The following is a 19,452-nucleotide window of genomic DNA, read 5'->3' as shown; positions in this document are numbered from 1 at the left end:
GTGGTGGCTCACGCCTGTAATCTCAGCACTTTGGGAGGCTGAGGAAGGCGGATCACATGAGGTCAGGAGTTTGAGACCAGCCTGGCCAACATGGCGAAACCCCATTGCTACTAAAAATACAAAAATTATCCGGGGGTGATGGCGCAGCACCAAGTGTTGTGCCTTTGATGGACAACAAAGTGAGACTCCATCTCAAAAAAAAAAAAAAAAAAGTCACAATATGTGGTTTCAGCAAGATCACAGATGAGTGACATGTATATGAAACCAGACACGTGTGTATCTGTACATTTTGTGCCTCTCCAGGGAGCAGAAATAAGTATACTTTATTTTGACATGGATAGTATTTTCTTTACAGGAATAGCCCATGCCAAGCAATATCCATCTTTGGCTTCATCTTGTCATGTTGTTGAGACAAGTTCTGGGTCCCACATCTGTGTCCATTGCTTCCGACCTCATCTCAGTGGCCATTGGTCTCCCCAGTAACTCCCCGCTGGGACCACCGTCCCTGGGCTCAAGGCCAGTCCTGCCTTGACTTCTGATGAGGGAAACATTACCCAAGCTGACCATCCTTTCCTCCTATGGGGTTGCTATTAAATCAGATTCCCTAGGGCTTTCCCCAGGAACAAACAATGCCCCTTTCTAGAAGGCTGCATCTCTGAACAGTGCTAATCTATCCTGAGGTCAAATGTCACCACAGCAGACCTTGCCATGCCAAGATCCAGGTCCTGCAGCTGAGGACCTCCAGGTCATCCCATGTACAAAATGCCATTTCCAGACTTTTTTATTTGGTTCTCATACAGACATCATTGGTTGACTGAACCAACCTCCTGTAATTCTGTCCCAAGTCACTTTCTCGTTGATGAATCAGTGTTGAATTCTCCCACCCAATGCTGTTGTCAGTGAGTGGCAGATTCAGGAAATAAGGATCCAGGACCTTATTTGAAAAGTCCAACTCAGGCCAGCCATGGTGGCTTACACCTGTAATCCCAGCACTTTGGAAGGCCAAGACCAGTGGATCACTTGAGGTCAGGAGTTCAAGACCAGCTTGGTCAACATAGTGAAATCCCGTCTCTACTAAAAACTACAAAAATTAGCTGCGCATGGTGGTGTGCACCTGTAGTCCCAGCTACTCAGGAGGCTGAGGCAGGAGAAACACTTGAACCCAGGAGGTGGAGGTTGTGGTGAGCCAAGATCACGCCACTGCACTCCAGCCTGGGTAACAGAGCAACAGAGTGAGACTCCATCTCAAAAAAAAGAAAAATAGAAAGAAAGAAAAGAAAAGAAAAAAGGTCTGACTCAGCTGGAAATGCTCTACAGTTCTTTACAACTTTCCCTTCTTCCTGCCTGGAACCTAGATCTGGTGGCTGGAATGGCAGCAACTATTTTGTGATGATGAGGCAAGAAAAATGAGTACAAAAGCATACATACTAAGAACAGTAGAGAAGAAGAGTAAGAGCTTGGATCCCCAATATCATTGTTGGGGTCATTATGAGTCACCCACCCCAGACTTCTGAGTGGAGAATATAAACCCCCATTTATTTAAGCTATCATTAATGTAATTTATATTAATATTAGCTGTACAGCCAAACCCATTCCTGATAAGATCCTCTTTCTGGGTTTCAGTAACATGACTGGTTTCTCAATGTATCTGCCCATCTCCCAGTGCAGGCTAGAGTCTGTCCTACGTTTTTTTAAATTAAGGTAAAATTTCCATAATATAAAATTAATCATTATCCATTTGAATGTGTGTAATTCCTTGCCATTTAGCACATTCACAAAGGTGTGCAAACATCGTATCTATCTAGTTGCCAGATATCCACACCATCCCAAAAGAAAATCCTGTATCCATTGCAGTCACTCCCCATATCTCCCATCCCCAGCCCCTGAAAACCACTAGTCTTTTTTTTTTTTTTTTTTTTTTGAGACGGAGTCTCGCTCTGTCACCCAGGCTGGAGTGCACTGGCCGGATCTCAGCTCACTGCAAGCTCCGCCTCCTGGGTTTAGGCCATTCTCCTGCCTTAGCCTCCCGAGTAGCTGGGACTACAGGCGCCCACCACCTTGCCCGGCTAGTTTTTTGTATTTTTTAGTAGAGACGGGGTTTCACCGTGTTAGCCAGGATGGTCTCGATCTTCTGACCTCGTGATCCGCCCGTCTCGGCCTCCCAAAGTGCTGGGATTACAGGCTTGAGCCACCGCGCCCGGCCACCACTAGTCTTTTTTCAGGCTCTATGGACTTGCCTATTCTGGACATTTCACATAAATAAATAGTGGTGGGCTTTTGTGTCTGGCTTCTTTCACTTAGCATAATGTTTCAAGGTTTATCCACATTGTAGAATGTGTCAGTACTTCATTCCTTTTAACAAGTGAATAATATTCCATTGTATGGATATGCCCATTGTAGGTCTCCATTCACCCGTTGACGGACACGGGAGTTGTTTCCACCTTTTGGTTATTGTGAATAACTCTGCTATACACATTTGTGTACATGTTTTTATCTGAACCCGTTTTCAGTTATTTGGGGTATGTATTTAGGAGCAGAATTGTTGGGTCATGTGGTAATTCTATACCTAGGTTTTTGAGAATCTGTAGCCTAACTCTCGACAGCTCATTTCCTTATAATCTTGGAGGGTATCCCCTGAATGCCAATTCACCAACAAGGGCTCTGCTCCCCAGGGACCAGTCTGCCCAAGGGCTGTGTGTGCTGTTCAGCTAGATATATCTACCTCTCACTGTGCTCCATCCACAAGTGGTCCACCCAGAACTTCAGCTTCAAGCCCAGAGCTGGCCACAGGCCACTCTCTTGAGCAGTGGTTCCTGTTCCTTTGGACCCCAGTGTCCTACCCCAGGTTATCTATCCAACTCCCTAGGGTACTGAAGAAAGAGGACTTCAGACAGGAGGAAAACCAGAGGCAGATGAATGGATGTGCCAAGCCCTCATGGGTAAGTGGACTCTGGAGGAGGTTTAGGAGCCAGAGTGAGTATTGAGGAGGGTAAAACTGGAAGACTGTGGAGTCAAGGGAGGGGAAGGGTAGATCCAGGATAAAGCCAAAATGAGGAACCATGTAGAACACCCAGCCAAAGTACCAAACACACCCTACGCAGAGGAAAGAAGCAAGGAAGAGGCAGGAGGGAGACCGTGGGAGACGCCAGAACTACGTGTCAGAAACTGAACAGATTCCCCAAGGGACTGTGGCCTTTTAGGATTTCTGAGACTCCTAGAGTGGAGTGCACTGCCAGAGGCACCAAAGCAGTCAGACAGCATGCCTTTGTCATGCCCAGAAAAGTGTGCATCTGAACCTGAAACCATCCTTCAATCCTCCACCTGCACTTAGTCCTTATTAAATTGTGTCAGAGACTCTAAGAAAGTCCAAATCCCAGTCCATCTTTTCAATGAAAGGCACCCATAAAAGCAGTACTATGTTCCTGCTGTGAGTGGATACGCCAGTGCATTTTTTATATTATAGATACAAGACTTCCAGGCATAGATCTTTGCTTTCTGCAATCTGTAAGTGCTCAGAGTGCTAAAATCTAGAAAAGGTTACACACATTGACATATTATCTCAAAGTGATGGAAAATGAAAAATCCAAATTTTCATCTTCTCATTGTTTCCAAGGAGACTCACAGTTTCCATATCCCAGGATTCTATTACTCTTTAAGAGAAACAGACACACACTTCCCCCTCCCCCATAAAGAAATACAGCTCATCCTTCATATGGAAGAGGAGTTGAGGTCTACGTGCTCCACTTCTTGGAGTAACAGAATCACAGAGCAGGAAGCACCTGGGTAAGCAACCTGGTCCATCAACCCAGTTCACAAATTGGAAAGCTGGCCCTGCAAAGTTAGGTGACTGTCAACGTTGGGCAGGGATGACAGCTTGGGTCTTATCACAACATGGCGTCTCCCTCCGTGCAGTTCCCAAGGACAGAAATTGATCATTGCACACCAATCAACCACAGGATCCCACTGTTGCCTTTGTTTGCAAGACAGCTGCCAAAATGGTTTGACAGTTCCATACAGAGAGCCCATGTCTCCCCATGGGAGCTCTGATTTTCTTCCTGTCAGTATAATGACCCATCTTATTCAGGGCTGTCCATCTGGCTGTGGGTGCTTGTGAGAACGTGGGAGACCAGCCACTCCAATTCTGAGGCTTAAAGCCCATAGGTTGAGGCTGTAACAAAAATAATACAAATAGCTGCTATTTGGAGACTGCTGGCCTTGTGCCTGGCAAGTTATAGAAACTGACCTCTATCAATCTTCACAATGACCTGGCAGTAGATATGACCATTAGTCTCACTCGTTGTCTGAAGAAACTGAGGCACGGAGGAGGAAACGCTTGTTCTGTGCTATGTTATTAACAAACAGCAGAGCCCTCTGGTCTCCAGAACCCATGTCCTCAGACACTGCAGAACCTGGTTCCTATCCTGGGGCAGATACAGAGGGGAGTGGGTGTTTAAAAGAAGTAAGGTTGGGCCGGATGCAGTGGCTCACGCCCGCAATCTCAGCACTTGGGGAGGCCAAGGTGGGCGAATCACAACGTCAGGAGTTCGAGACCAGCCTGGTCAACATGGTGAAACCCCGCCTCTACTAAAAATACAAAAAATTTGGCTGGGAGTACTGGCAGGCGCCTGTAATCCCAGCTACTCGGGAGGCTGAGGCAGGAGAATCGCTTGAACCCGGGAGGCGGAAGTTGCAGTGAGCTGAGATGGCACCACTGCACTACAGCCTGGGTGACAAAAGAAGACTCCGTGTCAAAAAAAAAAAAAAGGTAAGGTTGGCAGTGAATGACTGAAGCACATGTGGAATGAGAGCTACACTTAATACTAAGTTCAAGGCAGAAACACACTTAACATTAAGTTAAAGACATGTGCACAGGTCTCCAGGCCAATCTTCCCCTCTCCCTCCCCCTTTGCAACTTCCAAGTGCCTGATTGAGCAGAAGAGTCAGAGGGTTATTTAAATTTAAAGAGTCCCATGTGGTTTGTGGGCACCCTACGTTTCCTTGCCAAGCTTAGACAGTATTGCAAACCACTCCAAAGCCTTGTTTTTTGTTTTTTGTTTGTTTGTTTGTTTGTTTGTTTGTTTGTTTTTGAGATAGAGTCTCGCTCTGTTGTTCAGGCTGGAGTGCAGTGGTGCGATCTTGGCTCACTGAAGCCTCTGCCTCCCTGGTTCAAGTGATTTTCCTGCCTCAGTCTCCTGAGTAGCTGGGAGTACAGGTGCGCACCACCACGCCTGGCTAATTTTTGTATTTTTAGTAGAGACGGAGTTTCACCTTGTTGATCAGGCTGGCCTCAAACTCCCCACCTCGTGATCCACCGATCTTGGCCTCACACACTCCAAAGCCTTTTAAGCAACTTCCTATAACAGGAAGTCTCATCTTAGGAAAATCTAGATGCAAATCCAACCAGATATTAAGACAAAACAGGTTGCATGCTGCATGGAGTGAGATTCTGACATTATCTTCCAATTCTCTCTCAGTTGAGAAGACATGAAAACTCCCCGGTGGTTCACGCCTGTAATCCCAGCACTTTGGGAGGCTGAGATGGGCAGATCACGAGGTCAGGAGATCAAGACCATCCTGGCTAACACGGTGAAACCCCGTCTCTACTAAAAATACAAAAAAATTAGCCGGTTGTGGTGGCGGGCGCCTGCAGTCCCAGCTACTCGGGAGGCTGAGGCAGGAGAATGGTGTGAGCCTGGGAGGCGGAGCTTGCAGTGAGCCGAGATCATGCCACTGCACTCCAGCCTGGGTGACCGAGCGAGACTCAAGGAAGGAAGGAAGGGAGGGAAGGAGGGAGGGAGGGAGGGAGGGAAAGAGAGAGAGAAAGAAAGAAAGATAGGAGGGAGGGAGGGAGGGAGGGAGGGAGGGAGGGAAAGAAGGAAGGAAGGAAGGAAGGAAGGAAGGAAGGAAGGAGGGAGGGAGGGAGGGAGGGAGGGAGGGAGGGAAAGAAGGAAGGAAGGAAGGAAGGAAGGAAGGAAGGAAGGAAGGAAGGAAGGAAGGAAGGAAGGAAGGAAGGAGGGAGGGAGGGAGGGAGGGAGGGAGGGAGGGAGGGAAGGAAGAAAGGAAGGAAGGAAACTCCCAGCTAACTGGAGACTGGAGCGTATTTGCTTCTGTCTGTCTCTTTCCCTTGCATTATCTTCTTCTGTGACTTCTTTACAAGTTGTCTCACACTGTCCTTATTCCAAGCAGGCCCAAGCTGTGGGCTCCTTTCTTATGTCAGGAATTTGTGATGTTTTGCAGTATCATCTTACCTCTTTCCTGACCTCCAGGTTCAAAATAAATGCTAAGTACAGACTTCTTAGCTAAAGGATTGCTAAGAAAACTGCTTCTGCCCAAAGCAGTCTGAGAAATGCCCTCTACTCATCACTTCTCTGCAGGAGTGGCTTTTCTCTGGGTGTAGGGCCCTCCCCTTGCTAGTTGGCTGGTTGCTGCTCTGTGCTATGCCTTCATATGCCATGAGGGACATTTTCTTCTGATATCCTGATTGGAAGGTCCAAAACAGATTTTCAGCACTGTGTAGAAAGGTGGACATGGTGGGATTTTTTTTGTTTTTTTAAGACAGAGTCTCATTCTGTCACCCAGGCTGGAGTGCAGCGGCATGATCTTGGCTCACTGCAGGCTCCACCTCCCGGGTTCAAGCGATTCTCCTACCTCAGCCTCCTGAGTAGCTGGGATTACAGGCACCCACCACTACACGCAGCTAATTTTTAAAATTTTTAGTAGTGACAGAGTTTCACCATCTTGGCCAGGCTGGTCTCAAACTCCTGACCTCGTGATTCACCCACCTCGGCCTCCCAAAGTGCTGGGATTACAGGCATGAGCCACCGCACCCGATCTGCTCGGGAGGTGAAAATACTGAACTGTGTCACGTTCTTGCTCTGTAAACTCCCACAGGTGCACACACACACTTGCATATGCAAAGACTCCCTTAGCTTCTGTGGCTGAGAATTCAAGAGAGTCAAACTGACATCTGATGCAAAGCCTTTCTCTGTATGTATCTGCAGAGACAAATATCAGGTGTTAAAATAAGAGGTTTTTGTATGTCATATAGATTTGACAATGAATAAACAGTGATTGAATGTAGAATCTCAAATTAATGGTTTGGGATATGGACTCTGTATATTCTGACAATAATGGGTCAGATATCCTGCCCAAGGCTCCGTAAATGCAGTGGCGGCGTTGAGAATGCAATTCCTGGTTATTTTCTGTTTCATCTGCAAAGCATTTAAGTATTAAGGAGGTTCACACTGGCAATTCCATTTCCCTTTGGAAGAGAATTGCAAGCCAGTCTGGGTTGTGGGTTCCTTTCTTGTTTCTGGAATTTATGATGATTTGCAAAATCATCTGACATCTTTACTTAGCTCTGGGCTCAAAATAAACTCACCGTCCCTGCTCTTACGATCACCCCTCCCTCCCCAATATCACTCCTTCCTCTCTCTCTTTCTGCAGGTTCTTTTTCCTTCAGCTTATTAACACACTCCCATCTCTCTCGTCTTAAAAAATATAAATAATGCCTCCCTTAATCTCAAGTAACTGTTAAGTTCAATTAACACTAACCAAACTAGACTCAGCCAAGGGGGAGCAGAAACCAGCTCCATGGATTCTCTTATGATTCTTTCCAGCCATTCTCTGGAACCAGCCTCCCTGTCCAAGATAATTTTCTGCAGGGTGGAAACGTTCTATGTCTACACTGGCCGGCAGGGTAGCCACTAGCCACGTATAACTTTCAAGCACTTGACATGCGGCTAATGAGACACAGAACCTGAGTCTTTCGTTGTATTTGACTTCCACTAATTTAAATTTAAATAGTCCCATTTGGCTTGTGGCTACTGTCTGGGTCCTTGCCAACTTGGATGTCACTGCAGTTCCCTCCATGGCCTTACTTCTGTCACTTCCAGTAACTGAAAGTCTTGTGTTAGGAATTCAAATGTCTTGGATGGGGTGCGGTGGCTCGTGCCTGTAATCTCAACACCTTGGGAGGCAAAGGCAGGTGGATCACCTAAGGTCAGGAGTTGGAGACTAGCCTGGCCAACATAGCAAAATCTTTTCTCTACTAAAAATACAAAAATTAGCCGGGTGTGGTGGCGGGCACCTGTAATCCCAGCTACTCGGGAGGCTGAGGAGGCAGGAGAATCATTTGAACCCTGGAGGTGGAGGATACAGTGAGCTGAGATCGCACCACTGCACTCCAGTCTGGGCGACAAAGCAAGACTCCATCTCGAAAAAACATAAAAAATAAGGAGTTAAAATGTCTTGTCTAATGGCCAGCCACATAATTGCAGGCCGGTCTGGAATCCCTCCTCTCTGCCCACCCAGGCAGTTTTCTGGAGTGAGTGGAGTGTATTTGGGTGGCAGTAAGGGGCATTTTCTTCTTATCTCCTATTCCACCTCCTTCTCTCTTTTCCAGCTTTGCTTCTTATCCTTCCAGGGTCGGCACAGTGGAGGAAGGAGAGGGCTGCCATCCCAGGTTCCCATGGACCACTGCAATAGTGACCCGGTCTCAGGCCCTTTCGATCAGGGGACACATCCCCCAGAAGACTCTCTGACACCTGGTGCAGGTTCCCAGGTTCATAAATAAGAACATGCCTGTCGTAAAGGGTAGCTGATGCCACCCCACAGCCTTTGGGTGCTGAAGACTGGAAGTGGAACCATGGTCAGAGCCAAGACCGGTAAGTGTCAATGCATGGTTCAGGCATATGGCTCAGCCCAGGGGTGATGGTGGACCATTGGTCGTCCAGATCCCTGAACTCTACTCATCTTGCATCAGATAGGAGGGAGCATCATCACAAATCATCATGGCAACACCAACCTGACAGCCCAAACCTCATGAAAGAAACTCTGGACCAACTAGCAAGAGTAATCTGTGTGCCAGGCTGCCCCCCGGGCCTGGCCACAGGGCCTCAAAGTCACATCACAGGTACAATTCTTGGAGCTGCTCCAGGCATCTTGTCAATGCCATGTGTGAAATAGAGGGTCAAAAACATCCTAAGGAGAAGAAACAGGGTCTGGAATCCATGTAAGACCCAGTCTGAACTTTGATGTCCCACCTGGATGGCACTGCTGGCCTTGGCCAGGTCCAACCATAGAAAAGAGGCTTAGATGATGTCCAGTAAGACTCTTTCCATGGCTGGAATCACTGGAACCAGGTCTGGGCTCAAGGCACCTTGCTCAAAGGGCACAGCTAGCTCCAGACAGACCCTCGTACTGGAGAGACTTAGGAAATTATGAGGCTGGCTCTCTGAAGCTTGAGGTCCTCTGAGACACAGGGCTCAGGACAGGGAGCTGGCTCACCTGGGTCTGAAGGCCATGTTGCTCTGTGCCCTGCAGGAGCCCTAAACAACAGGGTGCAGGGAACAGCGTGGGGAAGAGAGATGCTGGAGAAAAGTGAGAGCCCCATTCCATTCACAGGCTGCTGCTATTGGGCTGGAAAAATGAATGAGAAGGAAAGACACAAAAGTTAATTGAGTACTGTGGTAAAGCTCCTGGCTGTGCCTTCTGTCGTGACTGCGGTCCACCTGGTGGATCCGCTTCTGGCAGCCACTTGTGTGAGTTCTTCAGAGACTTCGGATGGAGATCTCCAAGGTCTCTCCCTTTGCTAATGGAGGCCACCCACTTCCCTGCCAGCCTCTTTTTTCTGCCCCTCTGCCCGTGCTCTGGTGGGGCTTTTGTGCTCTTTTCCCTGGGATCTCTTTGCCCAAGCAGGTGGTTGCCTCACCTCAAATCCTTTCAAGGTGGTGCCAGCCCAGCTATCCTCTCCAAGTCCCCTTGGCCTGTAGGGAGCACGTACCCTTGTCCTGCAGCTAAGGGACAGGCAGCTTGCACCAACTGTAGCCTTTGTGTCTCACTGCATTTCCATCTTCCTGAAAATCTGGGGGACACTGTTTCCCCATACTTTTCTGCTCTGTTCTTGAAGCAGTTGGAGAAGCTCTCAGCCAGAGAGTCAGGTGGCAGTCTCCCCATCCTGCAAGTACCCCACTCCCTACAGAGGGTGATCTCAGGGACCCTCAAATGCCTTAAATTTAGAGATGGAGATGAGAGGAGCACACCCTGCAAAAGTTGAAAAAAAGCCAACCCAAAAGCACTGTATCCCAACATGGGTGATGGTCTTGTAATAACCATCTTGTTCTTGCCCACTGCACTGGTATAGCCAATTCACTGAGACAACAATGTTGCGGTAGAGAAAAGGTTTAATAAATGCAGAGCTAACCAAGGGGAAGACAAGAGTTTATTACTCAAATCAACTTCCAAAAACATTCGGAGACTGGGGTTTTTTTTAAGGATACTTTGGCAGGCACAGTGTTAGGAAACTGGGAATGCTGATTGGTTGGGTCAGGGATGAAACTATAGGAGGTTGGAACTGTCTTCTTGTGCTGAGTCATTGCCTGGGTTGGATCACAAGACCAGTTGAGCCAGTTTCCTGCTACGGGCCACCAGTCCAGGTGGTGCCAGCTGATCTATCAGAATGGAGGGTCTGAAAGATACCTCAAATACCAATGTTAAGTTTTACAATAGTGTTGTTATCTATAAGAGCAATTTGTGGAGATTATGGGTCTTGTGACCTCTGGTTCCATGACTCCTGAGCCATAATTCTAATCTTGTGGTAATTTGTTAGTTTTACAAAGGCATTTGCAGTCCCCAAGCAAGGAAGGGGTTTGTTTCAGGAAGGGGTTGTTATCATCTTTGTTTTAAAATTAAACTAAAAACTAAATTCCTCCCATAGTTATCTTGGCATACACCCAGGAATAAGCAAGGACAGCTGGGAGGTTAAAAGCAAGATAGAGTCAGTTAGGCCAGATTTCTTTCACTGTCATAATTTTTGCAAAGGTAGTTTCAGTCTCAAAGCCTTGGAGCCGGTCTGGGCCACCATTCACAACTCCTGCAGAGGCAGCTCCAGCAGTTCTGTTTGGAAGCATTGTTAAAGGTCTGAACTGACTTCCCCGCTCCCCCAGACTTTTAATAATTGTACACACTTATTGAGTGCCTGCTAACCAGATGTCCCTTGCAGAATGCTTTGTAAGGATTGCTCCATTCAATGCTTCATTTAGCCCTCGAGATAGATATTGCTGCAAATTCCTTTACAGATGACCATAGAATATTCCAAGGCGTTGCATAGCTAATAAAAGCCTGAGCCCGGCAGTCTATGCCCTCAAACCACTGCACTCAGCTTCTTGGAGGAGGCTCCCTTTGCCCCCTAGGAGTCAAATAATTAATCATACAGTAAATGGTTCAATACCCCTCTTCGCCTCCTCTCCCTCATGGTCAACAGCCTCTTATTCACTGCTCAACTTTCCGTGTCTACTATCATGTTGCTTACATAGTAAGTGATCAGTCAGTATTTATGGAATTAATGAATGGAGAATTTCTAAGGAAAATGGGAGAGAAGTTTGGCTTTGCCTTGAACCACCTCCACACACACAATTAAATGGGCCAGTTATCTCAGTTATAAGAATTTATAACCTAGAGTCAAATGGGCACAGTTCAAAAAGAGGAAACCCAGGAAAATGAAATGTGAAGACTCTTGTCTTTTTTTATTATTATTATTCTTTATGTTCTAGGGTACATGTGCACAACGTACAGGTTTGTTACATATGTATACATGTGCCATATTGGTGTGCTGCACCCATTAACTCGTCATTTACATTAGGTATATCTCCTAATGCTATCCCTCCCCCCTCCCCCCTCCCCCCATCCCACAACAGGCTCTGGTGTGTGATGTTCCCCTTCCTGTGTCCAAGTGTTCTTATTGTTCTGTTCCCACCTATGACTGAGAACATGCAGTGTTTGGTTTTCTGTTCTTGCAATAGTTTACTGAGAATGATGCTTTCCAGCTGCATCCATGTCCCTACAAAGGACATGAACTCATCCTTTTTTATGGCTGCATAGTATTCCATGGTGTATATGTGCCACATTTTCTTAATCCAGTCTGTCATTGGTGGACATTTGGGTTGGTTCCAAGTCTTTGCTATTGTGAATAGTGCCGCAATAAACATACATGTGCATGTGGAAGACTCCTGTCTTACAAATGGCATCTGTAATTGTCCCCATCCCAAATTTCTGTGTGCCTCTTGGCAAGTCAGCTACCCTCTCTGCTCCTGAATTTCCTAATCTGTAAAATGCGTGAGTTATTCTGAGTATATCAAAAGACTCTCTCAGCCCTGAAAATGCTATGAATTCATAATAATGTGGTTCTAATAAGAATCAGATTCATGGGTAGTCTGACATGTAGGCAAAATTGGTAACAGTCTATGTGACCAACGAGGTCTCTAAACCATGTAATATGACCACCCCTTAAAGATCTCTATCTATTCTCTTCCATTCCTCCACAATCTAGCCTAACATAGCTCTGAGCTCAGGATTGAGGGCTCAGGACTCAGCGCTGCTCTCTTGCTAGGAATCTGTGAGTTCCTAAGGTTGTCAGAGGAGGAGTGCCTGGCCAGGCAAGTGGAACGATGCAGCCAGAGCACTGGAGTGAACAAAGCGCCTTTCAAGGTGTCGGAGGGATGTAGCTCATGGGAAATAGGGCTTCATTCTCTTTAATCTTCCTGCTTCTTTCCCAGAAAGGTAGTGCCTTTCAGAGGCTCAGAATATGTGTTTCATATAATAAAATCTGTCTAATAAATGCTACTTTCTTCAAAAACTATCATCATTAGAAGCAACAGCATTGATTCAACGTGGCTGTTATGAAACGGGCTGAAAACAGGAAAGGCAATGTCAGATCAATGCCATCCACAGAGCCTGAAGATTTTGCCATGTGTTTTGCAAACTAGTGCAAAAGCAGAAGAGTTTAGACTGCAACTACACAGAGACCCATTGTCCTGGCTAAAACCCAGGGGCTTGAGTCAGGAGCAGTGGCTCACGCCTATAATCCCAGCACTTTGTGGGGCTGAGAGGGGCAGATTGCCTGAGCCCAAGAGTTCAAGCCCAGCCTGGGCAACACTGAGAAACCCTCTCTTTACAAAAAAATATTTAAAAATTAGCCGGGCATGGTGGTACTCACCTGTAGCTCCAGCTACTCAAGAGGGTGAGGCAGGAGGATCACTTGAGCCCAGGAGGTCAAGGCTACAGTAAACTGTGATCGCATCACTGCACTCTAGCCTGAACAACAGAGTGAGACCCTGTCTCAAAAAGAAAACAAAACAAAACAAAACAAAAAAACTCAGGGGCTTCAGCTAATTTGAGATGAGCTACTGCTTGCCGGATGTATCACATGCCTTCCCTGTTTATCTCCACCAAGGTATTGAGCTCCCATTTCAGAGTGCAACAGGCTCCTGCACTGCTGCAAGAAAATTACCACAACCTTGTCCCACTGTCCACGGCCTGATGGCAATGAATGCTTCCTTCAGCTTTACTCATTGTCACTTTGGCTTTGTTCAAAATATCAAATCATTGTGTCTTACTTATTCCAAACCTTGTGTTAATAATAAGGAATGATTACCCAGCAAAAATGAAGCACTCATTTCTTCCCTTAAGTCTGCGACGACCTTGGGTCTGGAATCACAAAGGTCAGCCATGTTGTCCCCAGAGTTTAGAGATGATACGCTCACAAAAATTGCAGCCCTACTCAGTAAGAGTGAGTAAAACAACTTCTGCCTAGTCTTGTGGGAACACAGGAGAGTTAGCAACTGATCCTGCACTGGGGAGAACACAGAAGTCTCCCTGGAGGAGGAGACATCTGGGCAGTGTCCTGATGTGGACAGGATGGGGAAGGTTATTCTGGGAGAAGGACACAGCTTAGGGAGAAGCACAGAGTCATCACAGCAGCAGGTTCATCAGAAGAAACACAAGTGGTTCCTGTGTGGCTAGATCACAGAAGGATGGAAGAGAACGGATAGAGATCTTTAAGCGGGTGGGCATATTATGTAGTTGAGGGATCTCATTGGTCACGTGAAAAGTTACCAATACTGCCTGCATGTCACGCTAGATACAAATCTGATTCCTATTAGAACTACACTGTTATGAATTTATAGCGTCCTTAGGGCTGAGATAGTTTTTTTGATAGAAACAGAACGACCCACACATTTTACAAATTAGGAAATTTAGGAATAGAGAGGGTAAGCAGCTTGCCAAGAGGTCACACAGCAATTTAGGATGGCGCCAGTGATCTTGAGTTGGTGGCTTAGTAACTCGGGATTCATAGAGCAGAAAGACATGTAGCTCAGATCGTTAATTATAAGGTGGTTGGACATAAAAGTTATGCTCCCAAATATAAACTAAACTGTGGCATCTCTGAGTGGCATCATTATGACTGGTTTTTATCATATTTTTATACTCTTCTGTATTCGCCAAAAAGTCACACAATGAGTATGCATTACTTTTACAGCCAAAAATTACATGGTTTTAAGAGAAGAAAGTAAGTCTTGTTAAGACTTGAGCCAGTAAGAACAGTGTGAACAAGGGGAGAAGAGAAAACACGTTTAGTGAACAGGCTTCCGTGAGGCAGGATCACAGTTAGGGAACAACGAGGGAAGCGTGCTAAGAAGGAAATCATGACTTCTTCCAAATTTGCCTGATACTATCCAGCCATGCATCTTTTACGTAGGTGTGAGCACCCTGTGGGTACATATTTGCAGCCTGCTTTTTTCACTTACCATAAACATTTCCTTTAGAGTGTCACGGGTTCCCCTAGGCAACCTTTCAAAGGGTTCCCTGCTGCCCATGAGCAGGCAATCCATGCCTGCCTTAAATATTCTTCCATATTGGACTTGTCACCTGCTTCAAATATAGCAAAAATAAGGCTTCCATGAATCTCTTTATAGGTCAACGTAATTCTTTGGAATCAAGTAGTAGAAGTGAGAATTTGTGCTGAGGATAAATAGAATCAACCCCAAAGGAGGTAGAGAATGGATGTTTTTAACACTCGTCATACCTATCGCCAAATTGCTTTTGTGCACAGAGTGTTTCCCTGGGGAATGTGGTTTGAACTGTTGCTCTTTTTCATGGCAACTGGCTTGGATTTCAGTTCTAGCTCTGTCATCCCGGACAGAGTCCCCTTTCTTCCATGTCCCTCAATTTCCAAGAAGCGGGGGATGGTTTTGCAGCTACAATGTTTGTTTCTATGCTCTTTAATAAATCCGGGATCAAAAGAGTCTATGCTATTATTTTGAGGGATTATACTTGAAAACAGGATTTATTTTCAGCCTCCCTTCTCTGGTTTCCTTTTTTCAAGGTGAAACCAGGCAGGAGACGAATCTATATGGCTTGTCTCCCTCACATCCGCACACAAATCTCATTTTCTGCCAGATTTCAAATGCAATAGTTACAGAGTGGTGCCTATTACTTGAGTCAATGCGATGTCCTCACCCAGACGTCTGGTCACCATTATATATAATTTATTAATCCAACCCAGAAACAAGGCAAAGGGAAAATGAACATGGACTTGAAGTGTCTGTGGTCATGAAATCGCTTTTCAGTTTGATGTCCCTACGAGTTCATGCTCATTTTCATTTCTCGATTTCTTCCCAAATTTGTTACCCCAGTGAGTGACGCTCCAATTACGATTTCCTTCTCCGGCTTGCTCCCATGCTATCCAATAAATGTCATGGCCTTTCACTGCACCGTGCATTTATTTTCCAATTACTGTGGGTAAACAGGGATGTGCAAGCAATTGAATTGAAGCTTTTAACTTATTTGATTTGGTCCCAAGCAAAATTTCAGAGATTGAGACATAAACATCAAAGCTATTCTCTACAGAAATGACAAGGGTCGGGATAAACTGCCTGAATAATCCCTCTTTTGCAAAGAGCAAAAAGATGTCTGCTGGGACATCTTTGCCCCAAAGTGACTTCACGTTCCAAAAAGACATGTTTCCAGGTCTGTCCGAGTGATGCTCTCATGTGTTTCAATTCTGAGCCAGCGCCGATCAGCCTCTTTCAATCTCCATTAGCAGGTTGGAAATTTATTTAGAAAGCCGACAGGTACTATTTGGGGGATTAATGACCGCTGATTTATGAATATTGAGTAGCATTTCAATAATCGGAGGCAGAGTAATCACTTGTGGCTGCAGCCAGCTCTCCTTGCCATTACAGCCTACAGCAATCACTCAAAGCCAGTTAAATGATTCTGATTTATGACCTTAACCTTCAGGGTCCACTCCATTTGCTCTCTCGGTGTGTAAATTCTAAAAATGCAATTCCCTCCACCTCCAGAGAGCCAATTTAAGTCAACATTATGCATGAGCCGAGAATGTGGGAATTCTCAGATCTCTTATTTCACTCATTAAATTTACACCGAACATCTTGCAATTAAAATTTCATATAGATTTCTTCTTATGATTGACATTTGGCCTTGATGAAATGGGTTCAAAATTTGGACTCTCAGAAGACTTAGAAGGAGTGAGATGTGGGTCTGGGCATTGTTTGGAGAAAGATGATGATCAGGCCCTAATACGTTGATTAGCATTTTGAACAGACTCGTCGGTGAAGGGTTGGCTCTACCTACCCCACAGTGAAAGGCATTGGGGATCCAAGCCAGGAATGAGAAGCAAACCCAATCTGCTTTGAAAACTCTGCTCATTTAGTTTGTCAATAATAAAAGAAGAAACTCGTGGACTCTTAGAGCAAGAAGAAGCCTTGCAGATCTCATAGATCAAAGCCTCTGTGTTTCAGCCATAGAATCTAGTATCTAGAAGGAAAAGGACTTCCCCAACACAGCAGAGATGTGGGTACTCACCAATCTCTTCTTCCTTCCTTACACTGCTGCCTTGCAGTTTGGCCATGTGACCAAATTCTGATTAATGGAGTATTAAAGAAAGTAATGACTGTCATATCCAGGCTAGTTCATCAAACCTTTCCACACCCAGTCCTCACTCAATTTCCCCATCCAACCGCATGGACAGTCATACAAGTGAGAAATAAACATGTTGAGTTTCGCCACTGAATTTGAGGGTTGCTCTAGCAATTAAACCACTCTAACACACCCAAGAGCATGCTGTGGGTTAGTAAGCCAGCCCTTGAGCAATACATCCAAGGGCACACAGTGTGTCAGTTGGCCCACTTTTGACACCCAAGAACATACAGTGGGTCTAATATACTCAAGAACACACAGTGGGACAGTTGACCCACTCTTGACTAATACATCTAAGAGCACACAGTGGGTCAGTTGGCTCGCTCTTGATGAATATCCCAAGAACACACAGTGAGTCTAATATACCAAAGAACACACAGTGGGTCTAATATACCCAAGGACATACAGTGGGACAGTTAACCCACTCTTGACTAATACATCTAAGGGCACACAGTAAGCCAATTGGCCCACCCTTGACTAATACATCCAAGGACACACAGTAGGTCAGTTGATCCACTCTTGACTAATATACTCAAGAAGGCACAGTGGGTCAATTGGCCCATCCTTGAATAATACACTCAAGGGCACATAGTATGTCCATTGGCCCACCCTTGACTAGTAAACCCAAGGGCACACAGAGGATTAATTGGTTTACCCTTGGCTAACACACCTAAGAGCACACAGGAGATGAATTGGCCTGCTCTTAAATAATACATCCAAGGACATGCAATGGACCAGTTGGCCCAGACTTCACTAGCAAATCCAAGAGCACACAGCGAGTTAGTTGTCCCGGCCTTGACTAATAAACCCAGAGGCACACAATGTGTAAGTTGGCTCACCTTTTACTAACACACCCATGGGCACACAGTGGGTCACTGAAGGAGTCAGAACTGAAGCCCAGACTTCAAGATTAGAGGTCCGGTGCCTTCTACTCCATTTGAAGTGCCTTGGTTTTGGAGCATTTTTTGAGAAATCAAAGTAAAAATGTACACATCTAACTAGGTGTCAAGACTAGTCTCCCATGGCCGGGTGCAGTGGCTCACACCTGCAATCCCAGCATTTTGGGAGGCCGAGGTGGATGGATCATGAAGTCAAGAAATGAAGACCATCCTGGCCAACATGATGAAACCCCGTCTCTACTAAAAATACAAAAATGAGCTGGGCAGGGTAGCACGCATCTATAATCCCAGGCACTCGGGAGGCTGAGGCGGGAGAATTACTTGAAACGAGGAGGCAGAGGTTGTAGTGAGCTGAGATCAGGCCACTGCACTCCAGCCTGGCAACAGAATGAGACTCCACCTCAAAAAAAAAAAAGAAGACTAGTCCTGAGGTAGGGTTTATAAAAGTAACTCCCCCGTCCCATGTATCTATTCAAATAGGTTAATACACACCAGCACCATTGCTTCGTTGTGCTGTGTTTTTGTTTGCTTCATTTGGGGCAGGGAACATTTTGACATAAGGAGGATAAAGGAGCTTAGTGGTACAAGTTGTTTTTCTGGGTGGAGCCTGAAAGAGAAAGAGAAGAAAGATAGAAGTGCTGACATATTGCCCATCTCTGTGGAGAATCAGAGGGACTGAACCGAGCCCCACAGCTGAAGGAGTGGGGTTGATGGAAGGCTACATGAGACTCCAGACACCCCAGGCCCAGGGCAGAAAATGCAACAGAGAGCAGGCAGTGGTGTGTCAATTTTCAGGAGCAGGCTGGTGCAGAGGGGTTCTTGATAGGCAACAACCGCCTGTTTCCGTGGTGTAAATACTCCCATCATAGTCAATTTCAAGCTATCCACAAGATGTCATTAACCTCAGAGATGGGATGAGATGCACACAATTGACTCTGAAAAGCCAGTAGTGAGGTAAGAGGCAAGACTCGACTCAGGAGGTATAGGGTTTGGATACCTGACCATATTGAGGACCACCTAAAACAGGGATGGGGTGGAAGCAGCTTTCCATAAAACGTACCCACAGAGTGCCATGTCAGTTTTCCATTGCCATGGCAACACTTAGAAGTTACTGCCCCTCTCTGTGGCAATGACCTGATGACTCAGAAGTTACCACCCTTTCCCTAGAAATGTCTGCATAATCCACCCCTTCATCTGAATGTAATGAAAAGTGGGTATACGTGTGAGTGCAGCACTGCCTCTGAGCTGCTACTCCAGGCACACTGCCTATGGGGTAGCCCTGCTCTGCAAGGAGCAGCATCTCTGTTGCTGCTGTGCACCATGGCTTCAATAAAAGTTGCAGTCTCACACCACCGGCTGGCCCTTGAATTCTTTCCTGGGCAAACCCAAGGACCCTCCCAAGATAAGGGGGCTCACCTGCTCTGCATCAGTAGAAACCAGCTCCAGCGCACCACCAGGAGGGACCATGTCTCCCCTACTATGCCGCAATAACTCAGTATGGCTTCAGCATCCCGCAGATTTGAGAGGGCTCCAAAAACAGCAGGGCACAAGGAAAAACTGCAGAGCCCCATGGGAGCAGACTCACATGACAGACACCAGCAACAGGGTTGGGAGTGGCCCCTCTCCTAGGTGATCTGTGCACAGCAGACTGCAGACGGGGAAGGAGAGATAGCATAAAACACATGGGTGCATTCTTAGGCACAGAGACCTTGTTAGAAATAGGGGCAGGCTCAATATTGCAGAGCTGGTATTTCACGGATTGGGGAGAAAAGGT

This window comes from Macaca mulatta, chromosome 3 (assembly GCF_049350105.2).
Source record: "Macaca mulatta isolate MMU2019108-1 chromosome 3, T2T-MMU8v2.0, whole genome shotgun sequence".
In the NCBI taxonomy this organism is placed as follows: Eukaryota; Metazoa; Chordata; class Mammalia; order Primates; family Cercopithecidae; genus Macaca; species Macaca mulatta.
The sequence above is the reverse complement of the archived record's forward strand: the minus strand, read 5'-3'. Positions refer to the sequence as shown.